Source organism: Lissotriton vulgaris, chromosome 10, assembly GCF_964263255.1.
Source record: "Lissotriton vulgaris chromosome 10, aLisVul1.2, whole genome shotgun sequence".
Taxonomy (NCBI): Eukaryota; Metazoa; Chordata; class Amphibia; order Caudata; family Salamandridae; genus Lissotriton; species Lissotriton vulgaris.
The window spans coordinates 758,714,283-758,727,841 of NC_141698.1; the positions used below are offsets into that span (position 1 = coordinate 758,714,283).

The 13,559-nt window shown below is 43.5% G+C and overlaps 1 protein-coding gene across 2 annotated transcripts in view; it reads left to right on the forward strand.

Annotated features, from left to right (window-relative positions):
• ARHGAP21 (Rho GTPase activating protein 21) overlaps nt 1–13,559 on the forward strand; it is a 430,157-nt gene that overhangs the window by 310,814 nt on the left and 105,784 nt on the right. The window lies entirely within an intron of this gene.

A 13,559-nucleotide genomic window follows, 5' to 3' on the forward strand; every position in this document is an offset into this window, starting at 1 on the left:
TCACATTTTAAACAGTCATATTCATAACAATCACATACTTTATTGTGTCGGGTATGGTCCAACCCAATTGCAACGATATGAATTAATACATTAACATCGTGCATAATTAGTTACAAAAAGTGAAATTGCGTGTTTGTCCGCAAAAGTAAAAACAAAGAAGTCTGCTGTTTAATTGCACAGGAGAACAAAAGTGCGTTTATGGTGCCCCTGTGCCAAGCATGCATATCGATGTGATTATCCATCAACACGAGAACCACCGCCATGGTTGTAGTTTAAACGGCAGCGCGGAACTACACGTTGCTGTGGGAACCAAGCATGAAACAAGTGTATCACAGACCAATAGGGCTGCCGGGGTATGTTTGGCCTGGAAAGTTGGACATACGCTGCACAAATACGCCAGCGTAACCCAGGTGCAAGTCAGTTGTGTATGTGTATGACACAAAGCGTGTCTGACAGAGGCATCAAACCCCGTGATTACACCGCGTTGCTGTGACAACCAAGTGTTTCAAGATCCCAGTCCTACGTCATAACGTGTTGTCAGGGACACAATGTAGCATAAGTGGGAATGTGTACCCGCTCCCACTACATCTCGGGACTCGAAGAGAACTACAGAGATAAGAACTGCAAAGGTAGACCAGTGTGAACCTGCGTTCTGGATCGAGTTACAATGCACATGAAAGTGATGCGCACTGAACGCATGCTAATCAAGGGACTATGTTTGTAAAATACAAGGGGTAACAGGACAAAAAACCATAATAGTGTAATGCGTTGTACCGGACACGTGTCACAACACATATGACAACATTTTCCCGCTGGGAAGATAACATATTACCAAGTCCAAAGTGTGGTAGCCCCCACAGGTGGGGCCTACCTTGACGGAAACTGTCTAGATGCCAAGTGAAGAAAAGGAAGTGAAGTGCTCCCATAGAAGAGTGTCCATGTTAGGAGGACGTGAAAGAATTAATTTGCAGTCGTGTTCTTTGTGGAACCAAATCTGTAAAGCAAAAAACATAAATTGCCAAAATTCAGTGCTCAATAAGTTTGTTCAATAATTAAGAAAGACTCACTAAAAACATCATCATAAATAAACATAGCATACTCAATCATGGAAGAAGCCTGATGTTACAGATAACTTGAGGGAAGCTAACACAGGTTATAATGCTTATACTTTAAGGTGGACTGCTAGCTCTTCGTCCTGGTTAAGGCCCCCCGGTGTCTTTGTCTGGAATTCAATAATATATTTGGACTCTTTTTGTCTAAGTTTCAGGGTCCTGTCTCCCCCCCGAGGACTTCTCTCAATCTGTTCCAATATATGGCAACTCATTACAGCTGGGTTAGAAAAATGAGTTTCGGCAAAGTGTCTTGCCACAGGGTATTTTTCATTTTTTTTGGGAGATATATATATATATATATATATATATATATATATATATATATATATATATATATGTATAAATATGTTTGTATATGTATATATATATATATATATATGTATGTGTATATGTATGTGTGTATATGTGTATATGTGTATAAATATGTTTGTATATGTATATATATATATATATGTATGTGTATATGTATGTGTGTATATATGTATATGTGTATATATATATATGTGTATATATATATATATATGTATATGTATATATATATATGTCTTCTTCACACGCCGGTTCCCAGTTTCCCGGCCATTCAGCGCTCGGTGTGGGTGCGGTCCCTTCGGCAGAACCTCGCCGTTAATTATTTAACACTCCTTCGCCACCTGGACAAAAGTAATGGGCGCACTCCCTCTGAGTTCCACAGAGTTCCACAAATTGATTTATTTAAATCTCTTCAGCAATGAAAACAACACGATCTATGCGTTTCAGTGCTCCTAGCACCTTGCTCACGAGAAAGAAAAAAAAATGTATATTTATGTATGTACCAGCCTTTATCAAGTCAGTTATATTTAGCACCTACTCCCCCTGTTGTGGGAAGTTGAGGAAGAACAGGTGTTCTGTTCAGTCAGAAAGTGAAGGAGCAATAAAGATGCCTTTAAATCTTGTATCTGATAGAGACTGTTAGTTGTAGATTCCTTACCTTAGAATTTCCCCCAGGCGTCCGTCTGGATCTGAAGATTTTTCATCAGTAGTACCCCTACACGTTGGTAGGTGGTGTCATTCAGCTCGGCGTCTTGGGTGCTGGTTTGACGTTGCGGGACCTATATAGATGACGCCCATGCGAGCTGACGTCAGTTCTTTCTTTTTCTGCACCAGCCTAAGTGCAGATGCGGAGTGAGAGCTACCTGAGCCACTTTTTGGCTAATTTTTTTCTACTTTTTGTTGACTTTTTTTGAGTCTTATACTCCTGGTGTATCGAGGATGTCCCAGGGAAGGACTGGTTTCAAGCCCTGCGGTTCCTGCGACCGGATGATGTCCATGACGGACCCACACATCATGAGCGCGACCTCGACCCGAAGTTGTGCTCCGGGTGCCGGGCCATGAACCCGAAGGCTTTTCAGGAGCAGGCCCGAAAGCTGCTAGAGGCTGGATGTTCGGATCCGCGTCACTCCTGTTCTTGTTCGAGGGGGAAGGTCTCGAGGACGGTCGCGGGCCCACATTCCTCATCACACTCCAAGCAGTTGGGGTGATTGGTTGAGTGAGGCAAAAGCAAGAAGTTGAAGAAGCACAGGTGCTCCCCGTCTGTCGGCTGATGCGGGACTCTGAGCGGCGTCGCTCAAGAGCTCCGTCCTCAGAGCCTCCTGCTGAGATGACTGCGCCTTTCCGGGAGCCGGAGCGTCTACTGCCCAAATCCAGAAATTGTATGAGGCCCTATACCTCATTTTTGTGCAGCCCAGCTCCTCTAGTGCGCCTTCGGTCCGGACTGAGTCGGTTGGGGGCCCTAGGCTTCCACGCCGGCGGCTTTGGCCCGCACTCCGGAGGGCCCCTGTGGATCCGCTTTTGGATCCAGATCGATGCTGGTCGTTCTCACTCTACCTTTCCTGACATCGATCCTGGCGACGATGCTGCTGGCACCGACTGTGCCCCATGTCAGCGCCGACCCTATTCTTGTCCCTGAAGTGGGCACAGAACCGGACTAATGTCAGTTCAGACACCGGAAGGGACTTTTTGTCCCTGTGTTTATTCTTGGCATTCATTTTGGGCCAGAAGGTGAGGAAGAGGACTGGGAGGGGCCGGACCCTTTAACTGACTAGCTTGTAGAACCTGAGTGGAGAATGGACCTGGGTGATGCCATTAGTCTGGGCATTTCATCTGACACTGGTCAGATGAAGTGCCCAGACTTTCCTCCGAAGTGTGACTACGGAGGAAAGGGGTTCCTATGCTGTGGTGGTGAGGAGGGCAGATGAGGTCCTCGGCCTCCCTACGGTGGCAGACAGAGGTGCATCAGCCAGCTGCTTTCACTTCCAAACCCCTGGTCCATCAGGCCGTCACAGACGTCCTTCTGGGCACTTGGTCCAAGCCCAGCACAAAAGCTCCTGTGGGTAAGACAATCGCCCGCCACCACCGCCCTGCTCCAGGTAATCCAGCGTTCCTGAGACAAAATACCTCCCATGAGAGCTTGGTCGTCAAGCCTCATCTTCAAAAGGGGCGTTCCCTTCTGCTCCTCCAAATAGGGAATCCAAAAAGTCGGAATTACCTTTAGAAGTGGATTTTTTTTGCTCCCGTTTGGCATGCGATTGGTGAATACCGGTTGCATCTTGGGCTGATCCTCCCATTCTATCTGGGATACAGTCGTACAGGTGCTGCCTCAGTTCCCAGAGGAGGCCCATTTTGTTCTCTCTCAAGCGGAGATATGCAGCTAAATTCACCATCCGATGTGGACTGGTTACCACTGACTCACTGGACACAACAATTGCCACGTTGGTAGCTCTTAGACGCTATACCTGGTTGAGGACTTCTGGCTTCTCGGGGGATGTCCACTCTTCTTTGATGGACATGCCCTGTATTGCAGCCTGGGTGGAGAAGTACGCATTACTGTTTGGCCGGCCAAACATTGATGCACACTTTACAGAGTGCCCACCACTCCTCCCCCTGCTCTCAGAGCAGCCCTGCAGTGCCCCGCCAAGCTGCCGCAGCAGGAACATGTAAAATGATATTGAGTTATTAACATCTTATTTTTCCTTTATTTCCACTGCTGAAAGCAGTGGGGCAATGCTCCTCCGCCTTAGCGGAGGAGCCACAACTGATATGTGGGATATATTCTTAATACAGGTTGATCAGACGTTTAGTCTATTTAAACAAACAAAATAGTTTTGTTTTGTACATAAGAAATGCTAGACTCTAATATTTGAAGGTGCACTCATGTGAGAATGTAGAAAAAGCATATTCTATAAAATAAAATGTTTGTCAATGATGACACAGTTTGGGACCAGTTTACGTGTCAAGTGCCTTACAGTTAGGTCAAGTAGATTATTCAAGTTACTCAACCTGCAGGTCTAGTAAAAAAAAAAAAAAAGATTTTTCAAGGCCTATTACCTTGAAGATGTGTGTATGTATGTATGTATATATATATATATATATATATATATTTTTTTTTTTTTCAAAATATCCAAGTTAGACGCGCACTCAGAGGTTAAGTGGTACACAGTGTCGCTTTATTGCTGTAACGCGTTTCGGAAGCCTCAACTTCCTTGAGCAAGGAAGTTGAGGCTTCCGAAACGCGTTACAGCAATAAAGCGACACTGTGTACCACTTAACCTCTGAGTGCGCGTCTAACTTGGATATTTTGGAAAAGTGATTGACTGGCGGGGCTCTGCCAGCCGTAAACGCGCCACCAGACTGTGGGAGGTTCCGCCGTGAAAGAGCCGTGGAAAGTAATTATATATATATATATATATATATATATATATATATAGCGCCAAGGTACATATATGTGGATTTATATATAGCAAAACTTTACTTACCTATAGAAACTTACCATCACAATACTTTAGTCCTTTATTTTTTCTTGACACAATATTTTGTCCCTCGATGTTTTTGCTCCTGATATTCTTTGTAAACACCGTCCATTCTCTACTTTCCTCATCACTTGCCATTTCTTTTTCGTATTGGTTTCCTTTACTTCAAATGCAGCATTTAATATTGAAATTAAAAGCGAGCCCTGGACCTGCGCGTGCTCTTATTTAGCCGCAGGTTGGAGAGTCATGTTTCCTTAATGGCGATGATTTTCATTTGGCAAACAGCAGGATGTATGTTTCTGAAGTCCGTTTCTTGTATTCATTTTCATCCATTATGAGGTAAAATGTACCAATACAAATGGTTTTGTGGTTTATTGAATCCCTGTAAACTGCTGAAGTAAAACCCTTTCATGCTTTAGCAAAAGCCTTTTTAGTAATTAGTGGTTTCTACGGCTTCTGAAAATTGTTAAGAAACCTTTTGCGTGCTGCAGTGTAGAATGACACGTAGTTTCGTAAAATGTTGCTCTTGTTGTCTCCTAATAGTATAAATTATTTTAAGAAGCTCTAGGAGTCCTTTTATTTATCAAGTATTGAATTCAAGAGTGTAAGGTAGAAACTTCATGTTTGCAGATAAGAGCCCAGTAAGACTGTTGGCACAACCCGGTGCTGAAAATACCCACCCACCTGCAAGAAGTGACATAATAGACCATGCAGGACAGACCAAGTAAGGCTGCTGATGAGCAATAAAACTTGCCAAACAACCAAACTACTGCAGTTAAAGAACATATTGTGGCTCTCACACATAGCTTATCAGGTCTCAGCAGCAGTCATCTTGTTGTATAAATGATGGGTTGAAGAACACCCCAATTCGTGATTGGAACAAATATCTCCTAGATCTCCTTTGGTAATGGCCCATCCTTGATTGTTTTACTGTATATTCATCCTGCTTGGACGTTCCGTGGGTTCTCCTGCTTCAGTTGTTCCCTGTTGTGCAGCTGGGAGTTCACTGTATCTTTTTAATAGCAGTAATCCATATAAGCATTTATAACCACAGAGATTCTATCAAAGAAAAGTGAATGAGTGATGTTTTTATATATATTTTTATCATTTACAACAGGGTGCTAGGCTCTCTCTTACACATGGAAAGATGGGAGCACAATGTGCTTTTTAAAATACCCCTCACACTCTAAAAAACCAAGTAGAGTCATGCTTCATCATAGGGGTCTTCCCGCCCCTATAACGGGACGGGGCGTGCTACGACCAGACGAAATACGCGGGAGCACTAAGATGTGACAGAGGCTATGTGTAGGTGTATAGGAATCAGTGAAAGTGTAGGGACCTAGGATTCGGAGGTGCACGGGGGTAGGAACAATGCTTTCTTTTTGCAGCAGAGACTAAACTACGCAGATTACCCTTCGCCTGCAAAACCTCATGGGGCATAGATAACTGCTGAGATAAAGACCATAATAGGTCGATTTTTTCTGCCTCACTTGGGCCAACTCATGCCCTGAGGCCTAAACAGCCAACTTATTTTTGTTGGTTGTTTATAGGACAGTAGGCATCACTTGTTAGAAACTGAGTAAATAACAGTAGGGACTGTTCTTTTGGTCCTGATGAGTAAGCAGTAGGGGACTGCTTACGAAACATGTCGACAAGGTAGTGGCTAATGCTCTACCACACAACCCCTTCTTAATGTTCCCAGCTGGAGAAGCTAATAAAATTGTTTTTTTCTACCAAGCCAGGGAATTTTTAAATCTTTTTCATTTTTTTCACTTTTTGCACACTCACTAGTGTCAGGTCCCTACACTTTCACTGATTCCTATACACCTACACATAGCCTCTGTCACATCTTAGTGCTCCCGCGTATTTCGTCTGGTCGTAGCACGCCCCGTCCCGTTATAGGGGCGGGAAGACCCCTATGATGAAGCATGACTCTACTTGGTTTTTTAGAGTGCGAGGGGTATTTTAAAAAGCACATTGTGCTCCCATCTTTCCATGTGTAAGAGAGAGCCTAGCACCCTTTTGTAAATGATAAAAATATATATAAAAACATCACTCATTCACTTTTCTTTGATAGAATCTCTGTGGTTATAAAAGCTTACTTTGGAGGGTGATTCTATCAGTACCTCTACGCTTCTCCTTTTTGGTTTGGATCCATATAAGCATGCCTGAAAAGGTATAGTTCAGTTTTCATTTAGTAGCACATTCTCCTCATTGAAAAACATTCAAACTCATTCAGCTCCTGAAATTACCTTCTGCTCCCCTCAGAGCTTAGGTTTCAAAGTACAAGGGAAGAAAAACATAACTTCTAGGTGAGAATCCTGGACAAGGTGTTGCTTTTGACGCAACATCTTTCAGAAGTTCATGTTTATAAGGACATTTGCTTTATAGTTCTTCTCCCTTTCCTCACTCATTTTATGTCTCAACTACAGACAGCATGTAGGTGTCTTTTACTGAAATCCGGTAATGGGCAATACCAGTACTTACCGTGGGATTTTGGGTCAGCATTGTGATGACGCACTTCGTCTGAAGCAATGTAGAAGCCAATTTAAGATCATTCAAAATGAGTAAACAATGTGTGCTATGGATTTAGACAGCTGATGCACTACGTTGTTGCATTGCGTCATGCAGCGTTGCGGCCATCCTGAAAGTAAAGGAAGCAGTGTTTTTTAATCCTTATTAGCACAGCCAGTTGCTGCTACAGGCTTTACTATGCTGGCACATTATAAAAGCATCTGGATCTGGCATTGGCAGTGCCAGTTGTGGTGGCCAGCATGCATTGTCAAAGTGAAACCTGTTGGCTTTGGCGGTACTTGCTTCAGAAGAGAATCTTCTTCTTAACATTCCTTGCAGGATTTCGAATTCTTCCCATCTCGCACGTACTGACCTTATTGGCTCTTACGATGGAGGAGGGTGCTTCTTAACTCACTCTTGCCACATGCCCAATTTTAAAAGCTTAAATAGTATTTCAGATTATGATGGAGCGCGCACACACACACACACTCTCTTTCTCTCTCTCTCACTCACTCACTCATCTGGTGCCATTCAACATTCTCTGTTCTCATGAGTTGAAAATGCGGGGGGTGCTATTAAGTAAGATACATTTGCATTATTGTGATTTTAACTATTCTAGATCTTGACATTTTCCTCTTTTCTCTTCGTCCTCTTTGTGTTCTGATTCTTGAATCTGACTGCCTTTTGAAGGGCTGTAAGGCACTGCACACATTTGCTAGGATTACATCATTAAAGTCTCTGCGTAGGAAGTGTATGCTACTTCCCTCCTAATGTGAATATTAATGTTACCCATTCCTTATCAGACTAGATTGTATCAGTACTTTTTAGATCAAGTATCCATACATAATATTTGGTGATTTTATTCTAATGCCAAGGGTTATTCTAAACTGTAGAGTAGCAGATTTCATTAAAAGCTTTTCAATTCACCACTTTGCAGATAGCACCAATGGACATGAGGGCCAATGCCGTGATGCATTCTTCACCTAAAAAGTATTAAGTGTTGACTCTTCTCGACCTATTTGGTCTAACCATTGTCCGATCTGCTTCAATCTCAAACTTCAGCAGGATTATAAACGGAATATCAGTTAACTCATGGTAAAAAGTCCCTAGCTTCTCCCAGTAACTTGTTGGGTGAGAATGTATACGACTTCTGAAAATCTCCTTAAGTTGTCTCTGATGTGATGGAGGCTGCGTGCTCCATGCTCTCCCTATGATACTTCTGGAACTGCTGATAAAAAGAACTCCGGGCCAGCTTTCAACCATTGTCTCTATCTGGTCTCTGTTCATCCTTGCGAATGTTGTCTGAGCTAAAGTTGCCGGTCTCTTGAAAATTCCAACTTGGATCCCACGATTCTATCCTTGCAGGACTGACTACAGTTTGCTTGTAGTAAACCAAAATCCTGGAATAAATGCTGTGGGTGCGGTTTGAGTAACACTCAGAAAAGCGTCAATGACAGAATCTACTTAGAAAAGATGTTGCCTTGGATGTACGACGGAGACTGCAGCCTTGAGATTTTCATGATCGCCACCACTTGGTGGCCTGCTTGTGGATCACTTTGGACATCTGCAGCCTTTGATATCATGGACTCTCCCGTCCTTTTATAACAGGTGGTGGTTGGTACACTAGGACTATGGCATGTGTCAGGCTATTTGGTCAAAGAGGACAGTCAGTCACCTCTGGAGAAGCTTCTCACTCCTGTGGGCTGCACATAAGTCTTGCCTTTTGCCTGTGTTTATTTAACTTATACATGGTTCCTCTGTTTAGCATCTTCTTGTAAAATCTTGTGCCAATGACTTCCAGGTATATTTTAAATCCTCTACGGACAGTAAATATGTACCTACCTTACAGGGAGACCTAAATAAGGACAACCGCTGGAAGAGTCAATAATTTACAATGAAATAGTTCCAAGACTGAGCTTATTGTTTTTGGAGTCAAAACCCTCCTGCACCCCACTGCGGAGTGTATTGGGCAATAAACTCCAGTACCTGAGAAAGTATTAAATCTGACCGAACTTTGACATGTTTGTCACTTGAGCTCCAAACTTAGCTGGATGCTTGAGCTTGTAGGAGTAACATGGATGTCCAATGAGGAATGATCCGCCTTCCCTCCAGCCTGTGCATGCACTGTGCTCGAGTAATATTACTTGGACACGCAGTTGTGGATAGGGGATTGGGATGAGAAAAGAGAAGCAGCATTTTCCACATTCACATGGGTGCTAGAAGTTTGAGGCAAGCTCATCTCCACCTGTTAAAGAGACCCCTGATCAAATCCCTTTCAAAAGCAGCTTGTTCTATTTTTAGTTAAAGAAATGTTATTTGTTTAAAAATAACTTTTACAAATTAACCCCGCTGGAACAATTTGCAAAAAGAGGCTGTGGGAACAGGGGCTGCATTTTTTTTCTGTACGCACATTTACTAGACAGACTAACTCCAGCTAGGTCATTCCATATAATACACTGAGAACAAGTCGTAGGGGAACCCATCTCAGGCTCTAGTGGATCGCAATTGTGGCAAGACATTCCACAGTTCAATCGCTCCGTGGATCTGAGGAATGTACATTATAAGCTTCTGTACGTCTGGTACCTGTACCCTCCCAAACTCAAGAGAATCTTTCCCCAGATATCAGAGTTCTGTTGGAGAGGCTGCGGAATGTTATTGGACGTTATACACATATGTTGGGAATACCAGACTCCGAAATCCTTGCCCAAAGGAAAGATCTATTGGGATACCCAATACCGAATGACCCAAAAATAATCCTATTGGGATTGTGCAATGACCATCTCCGATACCAGTCGAGTGGGGACAAAGCAGTGATGCGGCTATGCCTGGGGGCGGGGAAAATGGAGGTGGCAGCAGCATAGACACACCCATCCGCACCTTCACTAACACAATGGCATGCCAAACTATGGCGGGCAGTTTCAATAGAACAAATGGCTGACATTGCCACAGACTCCTACAAAAATGTTTAATATACCTGGGGTTCACTGGTGAGATATCTCTCCGCAGGTTTTCCTCTGTGTGCATGCCCCACTAGCACAAGGGCACTGCATCTATTCCAATTTATATTAGCCTTGCCTTGGGAAAGGCACAAGGGGACGATGCCATATCTGTCTCCAATCTAGATGACCATCAGGGAAACTCCACAACTGGCTCTCTAATACACAAATATGATTATACTCATGACCCACAGTTATGTTTATGAGGTTCATAGAGGCAGGGGGAGGAGGGGATTCAGAATTGTATATTCAGGGGTAGATTGCAAAGATAACACTGTAAGGTACAGCTCTTATACTATATGAATTGTCTTATATTAGCTATGTATCTATTCGGGAGACTGTTTCAGTGTAATTGGAATGTTTGAATGCCTATCTGGAAACTAAAAAACAGTTTTTAGAAAAAAACACTTACACAACACAAAGTAGGCTTCTCAGCGCTAGCAGTGGGAGGTGAGGAAGATCATGTCACTTATGTGCTATAGTACAATGAGCTCACAAGTGTTCTAATTTGCCGGTATCTAGTCTAAAGGCTTGTTGAAAGAGGGCTGTTTTCAATTGTTTTTACTGATTTTTTTCTTGAACTCTGTCTTCAGCAAATGGGTAGTAGTAGAAAGGTCTATAGGGAAGTGCCTTGAGACTGAAAGAATTTCTCACCAAAGCATGTGGGTTTTGTTGGAAGAAGCAGTAAACAGTTGTGTCAAGCCAAACTTACGCATTTGGCTGGGTGATAAGGGAGCGTCTGTTCAAAACGGTGGTGCACAGCTGGGTGTATGAGCCTTAGGGGTTGAATGCAACCCTCAGCTTAAGTGGTAGACATTGACGAAATTTCCCTGGTGGCGAATTGAGCAGACTAGTTTTGCCTCTTTAGGAATTTGTACCTTGATTTGGCAGCGGGGTGCGGTAGTGACGTTCCCCACTCTGTGGAGTAACTAAATTGTGTTGTGTCATCAATGCAGGGGACGACTTCAACCGACAAAGTGGAAAAACACACAATTGCCACTTTTTTTTTTTATCTGCGTAGTGAGTGGTGGCTTTGAGTTGAAGACCATTCCTAAGTTGAGCTCTGAGCAAGCTCGCACCAGGATTTTGATCAAAGGTGGCCATGAGTCAAACTGAAACACGTTGCCCAGCATGTTCTACATTTTGTTTACACTCCATCAGAGGAACTCTAGACCCATCCACTGATTGACATATAGAGGTGCTCCATTAGTGTTTGGCAATTACCCAGAACCCCAAATTGCCTACTGAAGGTCTTAGTGCTCAGCAATCATTTGGGATCTACGTTGAGTTTGAAAACGATGTTCATAGCCCATGCAGGCTTTCAAGACCAGAATATATAGTGCCGACCATTGATGCACTCTGAGGGAGATACTGGGTGTCCGTTGTGTGTGATCCCCTCAAAGATCTGAACCCTAAGAGCAATAGACCCCAGTGTTATTAGATGACTCTATCAGCCCAAACTGCAGGGATGCCTATTAGAGTAAAGTCTGTCTTTCTTGTCTTCTGTTCGAGACTGAAGTCACTTATGTAATTCCTAGTGAGGAGAGAGTTGTGTAACTACCACATCCTAACTATTGTCCCTTTGTAAGGAATGCCAGAGATTGGCCGGACGTTGTCTATCTAAGTCTCCTGCCATTTTTTGGAGAGGAGATATGAGCTATTGGGGGCGCATGCTGCGCATCACTGAGTAATGGCGGGGCTCTGCGTACTAGTCCCCTTTAGGGAAGCATTCGCGTTTAACCTCTGCCTGTTTTTGAATACACAGAAAACACCTTTCGAACGCGACTATATAATGTGTTCCTTTGATAGAAAAATAAAGATTTTACTCAATTAAAAAAAAAACCTTACTATGGAATGTGTTCAGCAAAGAGTTCAGTAGAAATCCACAACCCCTGTTTACTATCATGATCACCAATGTAGCGCCTTATTCACAGTGCCCCTCAAATTCTGAATCCTTTTCTCCTGAAATGGCATTCTCTTGTGCTAAAAATTGCATTCAGGTTTTTTTTTTACCTGCCTAAATTTCGCCTCCATAACCGTGGTGGTATTAAGGCGGGCGAAAAGGGCTCCTTGGAGTACTGAGAAGCTAGTTTTAGTATTACTCGATTATCCCCCCCCATTCCAGGGTGTGGAAATCAGTGCATACTGTGCCCTGTGCTCCGGGTATGTCCCCGATGTGGGAATACTCTAATATATATTGGGTCCCCCGTCATGAGCTTCTTTATATGCATTTCCGCTTCCCCAGGTCACGCTTGCTCTGTGGTAGCCATAGTCAAAATTATACTTAAAATGTGTTTACCTTCTCCAGCTCTTTGAGGTTTTACTCGGCGGTAGCGGTGGTTGTGCACCTGTCGGACCTCCAGCCAGGAAGGAATTATTTACCCATAAAAGGCACCTATTGCCTTGATGGGACTAAATCAAATGGTGCTGTGGCTCAGTGAGTTAGATAGTCGCTGGGGGGATCCTGCGTACGCTGTCAGGCGACGCAAGAAAATATTACTGCAAGGGTTTCCAAAAAAATGTGAAATATACCTGTGAGAGCTGTACCAATGTATTTTTATACAGAGTAAATGTTTCTCGTATTCGTTACCTGCAGTGGGCTTGCGTTGTAATAGAAAGCATGTTCGCACTCCAACAGCATTCATTGCACACTTATTTACGTGCTGCCGCTGTGCTCGTGTAAAACGGACCAGCAGTGCAGTAAAAACAGCACTTATTAAACCTTCCTGGTACCATGTGAGATATATTTTTGGACCGGAGCTCAATATTTCACGGTTGTCTTTGAGAATTTAAAAAAATGCAATTTGTTTATTCACACACGAGATGCCTGAATTCAACCGCGTCACGTTTGTAATTTCATTCACTGGAGACGAAGGCTGCAGTCAGATGACACCGTTCGGTTCCGGTCACATTTATACGGCAGAGTCGCGCTATTCCGAATGTTTAATAAAGCAGTCGCTTCGTCATCTGGAATAGGGGATGGTATAAACCCGGGGGTGACCAGAGACGGCGATTCTGCTCCGGCGGAAGGGAAGTTGTGCAGCACACAGCCTTCGCGTCCCCCATAAAGCCGCACACTGTCGGTTAATGCGTGCAATATCGCACACGCATTTTGATTTGAAGAGGGGTAGGGAATATACGCTGTAAGCACG